Raw genomic sequence first — 7243 nt, forward strand, 5'->3', positions numbered from 1 at the left:
CTTGAATAATGGTACTACGTTAGCTGTTCTCCAGTCCCCTGGCACATCCCCTGTGGCCAGAGAGGTTTTGAAAATTTGTGTCAGAGCCCCAGCAATCTCCGAGACACAGAGCGGGGGAGCGGCAGCGGCCGGCCGTAAACTGCGTGGCCCTGTAAACTGCCGTTTTACAAAAAAGCCTTGGCAACGCCGGGCCCCCCTAGCTCGTATATACTTATAAAACACCTTAGGATTTTCCTTTATTTTGCTCGCCAGTGTTATTTCATGGCCCCTCCTCGCTCTCCTAGTTTCTTTTTTAAGTATCCCCCTGCACTTTTTATACTCCTCTAGGGCTTCCTCTGTCTTTAGTCCTTTGTATCTGCCAAAAGACCCCCGTTTTTTCCTAATCCATTCTCGTATATCCCTTGACAGCCAAGGTTCCCTGGGCTTGTTGGTCCCACCCTTGACCTTTACGGGAACATGTTGCTATTGTACTCTCTCAATTTCCTTTCTGAAAGACTCCCATTGCTCCGATGTGGATTTTCCTACAAGTAGCTGATCCCAGTCCACTTTGGCCAGATCCTGCCTTATCATATTAAAATCGGCCTTCCCCCAATTTAGAACCTTTATTTCCGGTCCATCTCTGTCCTTTTCCATGACTACCTTAAATCTCACCGAATTATGGTCACTGTCACCAAAGTGCTCACCTACTAACACTTCTACCACTTGCCCAGCCACATTCCCTAGAATTAGGTCCTGTACCGCCCCCTCTCTTGTAGGACTTTCTACATGCTGGCTCAAAAAGCTCTCCTGGATGCACTTTAAGAATTCTGCACCCTCTAAGCCTTTCACACTCTGACTATCCCAGTTAATATTGGGGAAGTTGAAATCCCCCACTATTATTACCCTATTATTCGCACACTTCTCTGAGATTTGCCTACATATCTGTTCCTCTATCTCCCCCTGACTGTTTGGGGGCCTATAGTACACTCCCAGCAAAGTGCTTGCCCCCTTTTTGTTTTTAAGTTCTACCATATGGCCTCATTAGAGGAACCTGTTAATATATCATCCCTCCTTACCGCAGTAATTGACTCCTTAATTAATATTGCGACACCCCCCCCCCCTCTGTCTCGCCTGAAGATTCTTTACCCCGGAATATTGAGCTGCCCGTCTTGCCCCTCCCTCAACCATGTCTCCGTGATAGCAATATCATACTCCCATGTGTTCATCAACACCTTCAGTTCATCCACCTTATTCGCAAGACTCCTTGCATTAAAATAATGCCATCCAGCTTTGCCCTACTCCCTTGTGCTGTTACATATTTGCTCTGCCTTCCAAGCTGACTTGTTTTTTCCTCTATATTTGGCTGTACATCACCCCCTATTATAGCTCCACTCTGTATTCCATCCCCGCCAAGTTAGTTTAAATCCCCCCCAACAGTGCTAGCAAACCTCCCCGCAAGGATATTTGTCCCGTTCTGGTTCAGGTGCAACCCGTCCGACTTGTACAAGTCCCACCTTCCCCAGAAGCAGGCCCAGTGATCCAGGAAACTAAAGCCCTCCCTCCTGCACCAACTCTTTAGCCACACATTCATCTGCTCTATCCTCCTATTATTATACTCACTAGCATGTGGCACCGGGAGTAATCCAGAGATTACAACCTTTGAGGTCCTGCTCTTTAATCTGCTACCTAGCTCCCTAAATTCTTGCTGCAGGACCTCATCCCTCTTCCTACCCATGTCGTTGGTCCCAATGTGAACCACGACCTCTGCCTGTTCACCCTCCCCCTTCAGAATGCCCTGCAGCCATTCAGTGACATCCTTGACCCTGGCACCAGGGAGGCAACAAACCATCCTGGAGTCACGTCTACGGTCACAGAAACGCCTATCTGTTCCCCTTACGATAGAATCCCCTACCACTATTGCTCTCCCACTCATTTTCCTCCCTTCCTGAGCAGCAGAAGCACCCCTGGTGCCAGGAAGTTGGCTGCTGCTGCCTTCCCCTGGTAAGTCATCCCCCTCAACAGTATCCAAGTCGGTTTACCTATTTGAGAGGGGGATGGCCACAGGGGTCCCCTGCACTATCTGCCTGCTTCTACTGCTCCGCCTGATGGTCACCCATTTCCCTTCTGCCTGTGCAGCCCTTACCTGCGGTGTGACCAACTCACTAAACGTGCTATCCACGACCTTCTAGGCATCGCTTGGATAGAGAACTGGTTGGCAGATAGAAAGCAAAGAGTTGGAATAAACGGGTCGTTTTCCGAGTGGCAGGCAGTGACTAGTGGGGTGCCGCAAGGATTGGTCCTAGGACCCCAGCTGTTCACAATATATATTAATGATCTGGACGAGGGAATTGTACGTAATATCTCCAAATTTGCAGACGACACAAAGCTGGGTGGAAGGGTATGCTGTGAGGAGGATATCGTGAAACTCCAGTATGATTTGGACAGGTTGGGTGATTGGGCAGAAACATGCCAAATGCACTATAATGTGGATAAATGTGAGGTTATCCACTTTGGTGGCAAAAACAGGAAGGCAGATTATTATTTGAATGGCAATAGATTGGGAGAAGGGGACGTGCAAAGAGACCTGGGTGTTCTTGTGCACCAGTCGCTGAAGGTAAGCATGCAGGTGCAGCAGGCGGTTAAGGAGGCAAATGGTATGTTGGCCTTCGTAGCAAGAGGGTTCGAGTACAGGAACAAGGATGTCTTGCTGCAGTTGTACAGGGCCTTGGTGAGACTGCACCTTGAGTATTGTGTGCAGTTTTGGTCGCCTTATCTGAGGAAGGATGTTCTTGCCATGGAAGGAGTTCAGCGAAGATTCACCGGGCTGATACCTGAGATGGCAGGAATGACGTATGAGGAGAGATTGTGTCGATTGGTCTTATACTGACTGGAGTTCAGAAGATTGAGAGGGGATCTCAAGGAAACCTATAAAATTCTGTCAGGCCTGGACAGACTAGATGCAGGAAGGATGTTCCCGATGGCCGGGGAGTCCAGAACCAGGGGTAATAGTCTAAGGATAAGGGGTAAGCCATTTAGGACTGAGATGAGGAGGAATTTCTTCACCCAGAGAGTGGTGAACCTGTGGAATTCTCTGCCACAGAGGGCGGTGGAGGCCAGTTCATTAAATATATTCAAGAAGGAGTTGGATATATTTCTTAAGGCTAAAGGGATCAAGGGATATGGGGAGAAGGCAGGGACAGGGTACTGAATTTGGGTGATCAGCCATGATCTCATTGAATGGCAGAGCAGGCTCGAGGGGCCGAATGGCCTACTCCTGCTCCTATCTTCTATGTTTCCCCCAAAGCTGTAAATCCCCGTCCCACACACTCTCCCTCCTCCCTGTGCTGGAATCCAAACCCAGCGCGCCATCTCCAACATTTCTTTCCCCCACTCCCAGTTTTCCCCCTCCCTCTACTCTGGTTGGGTTCAGTTCTACACCCCCTGTGTGCAGAGTGAGAATAAAATAAATGAATCAATGATTGTCTCTCCTGGTCACTGGGACCCAGAAGACACGCCCACTCACTGTTCCTGTACAAAGATGGCCACGCATGCGCCGTGCTGCAGGTGGAACCCGTCTGTCTTTCCTCCGCCAAGTTGGCGGCTCGTAACCTGGGCCTTTCACCGAGAAAACGCCTCACGGCTGCCGTCCGGTGGAACACACGCCGGGCCCCTGGATGTCATTCGGGCCTGAGGGGGTACTCCAACTTTATAAACCCTGCGGCGCGGCCTACCTGTAGTTTATTAATCTCCCGACCCCATTCCCGCCGAACTGCAGCTCAGCCCGGCTTTCTTTGTAAAGTCGGTGAGGGACACGTGACCCAGACCCACGGCCTGATTGATGGGAGCTTCTGACCAATAGGGAGCGAGCGGGGCGGGGCTGGAGGAGCGAGCCAGCGGCAGGTCCTCCAACCAATCGAGGAGCCCGAGGGGCGGGACTAGCGCCGGCTGATTGTTTGATCCGCAGGGCAGCGAGTTTCTCCAGTCCCTTGTTCAGGGCCCGGGGCCAGGGGAGGCTGTGGGCCTTTATTCCCCTTATTGGACACAAGGCTCTTTGTCTCACAACACACTGGCTCAGGTTTTAATACAGACTTTTTAAATTCATCAATAAAAGCAGATAAACCTCGTGCTTCTGTAGAACAAACTTTTTAATATTTGGGAGTAAAAGTACAAGTTTTTTTCCCTCTGGGGAATTTATTATTAGTTTCAGGAAACAACAACCACTTGTATTTATAAAGCGCCTTTAAAGTAGCGAAACGTCCCAAGGCTCTTCACAGGAGTGTTAGAAAAGGTCAAAGAGGTCGGTTTTAAGGAGCATCTTAAAGAAGGAGAGAGAGGTAGAGAGATGGAGAGGTTTAGGGAAGGAATTCCAGAGCTTAGGGCCCAGGCAGCTGAAGGCACGGCTGCCAATGGTGGAGCGATTAAAATCGGGGATGCTCAAGGGGCCGGAATTAGAGAAGCGCAAACATCTCGGAAGGTTGTGTGACTGAAGGAGATTACAGAGATAGGGAGGGGCGAGGCCACAGAGGGATTTGAAAACAAGGCTGAGAATTTTAAGGATGAGACACTTGAGGAAAAGCAGGGAGTGGGGGAGAGTCAAGTCCTTATGGGACAGGGTCGCTTATTCTGTTCTGCGACAGTTACTGGGACAGACTGTATCTCCCCTCTCCTCCACACAGGGATTTGTGGTAGTTAAAGGGACAGTGATTCTTGTTCCACGAGATTGTAATTAAAGGGACACTACTCTGAGATGGCTACGAATCTTTAGTGTCGCCAGCCTTTCTAAAACATCTTCCTTTCTTTGAAGATCTGTGTGAACTCGCTGGTGACTCAGCAGGTTGGATGAACTCTGAAACCTCTTTGCACAGTCAGAACATTTAAAGGGTCTCGCATCGGTTCTGGGGCAGGAGGGATCTGGTTAACAGTGATCACAATATCATTAAGTTTAAAGTAGTTATGGAAAGGGACAAAGAAGAATCAATGGTGAAAATACCCAGCTGGAAGAGAGCCAATTTCAGTGATTTGAGAAGGGATTGAGCACAGATGGACTGGAAACAAAGATTGTCCAGGAAAACAGTGAATGACCAATGGCAGGCCTTCAAGGCTGAGATAGTTCAGGTACAAACCAAGCATATTCCCATAAGGAGGAAAGATGGGGCATCCAAAGCTAGAGCTCCCTGGATGAAAAAGGATAGAGAGGTTAAAATAAAACAGAAAAAAGAGGTTTACAACAAATGTCAGGTGCAGAATACAGTCAAAAACCAGGCAGAATACAGAGAGTGTGGGGGAAAATGTAACAGGATATAAGAAGGGCAAAGAGACATTATGAAAAAAGATTAGCGGGTAACATAAAAGAGAACCTAAAAATCTTCTATAAACATATCAAAAGTAAAAGGATAGTTAAAGGAATGGTGGGGCCGATTAGGGACAAAATAGGAGCTCATCATACGGTTGCAGAGGGCGTGGCTGAGGTACTGAATGAGTACTTAGCATCTGACTCCACAAAAGAAGAGGATGAAGTTAATGTCGCAGTAGAGGAGGGGGGAGTAGAGAAGTTGGATAAAAATAGATAGAAAGGAGGTGCTAAATAGGTTGTCATCACTCAAAGTTAACATGTCATCCGGTCGAGATGCGATGCATCCTAGATTGCTGAGGGAAGCTAGGGTGGAGATAGCAGAAGCTCCGACTACAATCTTTCAATCTCCCTCAGATATACAGGAGTGGTGCCAGAGGACTGGAGGATTGCAAATGTTACACCCTGTTCAAAAAAGGGGAGAGGGATAAACCTGGTAACTACAGGCCAATCAGTCTAATGTCAGTGTGGGTGAACGACTAGAGACCATTGTCAAGGACAAAATTAATTCTCACTTGGAGAAGCATGGGTTAATAAGGGGCAGTCAGTATGGATTTGTTAAAGGTAAATCGTGTCTGACTAACCTGATTGAGTTCTTTGATGAAGTAACAGAGAGTTGATGAAGGTAGTGCAGTAGATGTTGTATACATGGACTTTCTAAAGGCATTTGATAAAGTACCACATAAGAGACTTACTCGGAAAATAGAAGCACAGAGAATTAAAGTGCTGATGGTAATTTGGGTATATAATTGGCTAAGGGAGCGGAGACAGTGAGCAGTGCTGAGGGATGTTTTTCTGACTGGAGGGAAGTATGCAGTGGGTTCCCCCATGGGTCGGGATTAGGACCACTGCTTTTCTTGTTATATATAACTGACCTGGACTTGGGTATAGGTGGACAATTTCAAAGTTTACAGATGATACAAAACTTGGCAACGTAGTAAATAGTGAGCATAGTAGTAGCAGACTTCAGAAGGACAGAGACAGACTGTGAAATGAGCAGACACAAGGCAGATGAAATTAAATGAGGATAAGTGTGAAGTGATGCACTTTGGGAGAAACAACAGGGAGAGGCCGTATAATCTAAATGGGACTATTTTGAGGGGGTGCAAGAGCAGAGGGACCTAGGGGTCCATATTCACAAATCTTTGAAAGTGCCACGGCAAGTTGGTGAGGCGGTTCAGAAAGCGTATGGGATACTTGGCTTTGTAAACAGGGCCATTGAATACAAAAACAAGGAAGTTACACTAAACCTTTACAAATCACTAGTTAGGAACATAGGACAGGAGGAGGCCATTCAGCCCCTCGAGCCTGTTCCGCCATTCAATGAGATCATGGCTGATCTGTGACCTAACTCCATACACCCGCCTTTGGCCCAAATCCCTTAATACCTTTGGGTAACAAAAACCTATCAATCTCAGATTTAAAATTAACAATTGATCTCGCATCAATGACCGTTTGCGGAAGAGAGTTCCAAACTTCTACCACCCTTTGTGTGTAGAAGTGTTTCCTAATTTCATTCCTGAAAGGTCTGGCTCTAATTTTTAGACTATGCCCCCAGTCCTAGAATCCCCAACCAGCAGAAATAGTTTCTCTCCATCTACCCTATCTGTTCCCCTTAATATCCTGAAAACTTTGATCAGATCACACCTTAACCTTCTAAATTCTAGGGAATACAACCCTAATTTGTGTAATCTCTCCCTGTAACTTAACCCTTGAAGTCTGGGCATCATTCTGGTAAACCTATGCTGCACTCCCTCCAAGGCCAATATATCCTTCCTAAGGTGTGGTGCCCAGAACTGCTCACAGTACTCCAGGTGTGGTCTAACCAGGGTTTTGTACAGCTGCAGGGTTTTGGCCTCAGCTGGGGTATTGTGTACAGTTCTGGGCACCACACTTTAGGAAGGATGTCAAGGC

Source organism: Somniosus microcephalus, chromosome 4 (assembly GCF_052327205.1).
Source record: "Somniosus microcephalus isolate GS21.2 chromosome 4, FLI_Smic_1.0, whole genome shotgun sequence".
Classification (NCBI taxonomy): domain Eukaryota; kingdom Metazoa; phylum Chordata; class Chondrichthyes; order Squaliformes; family Somniosidae; genus Somniosus; species Somniosus microcephalus.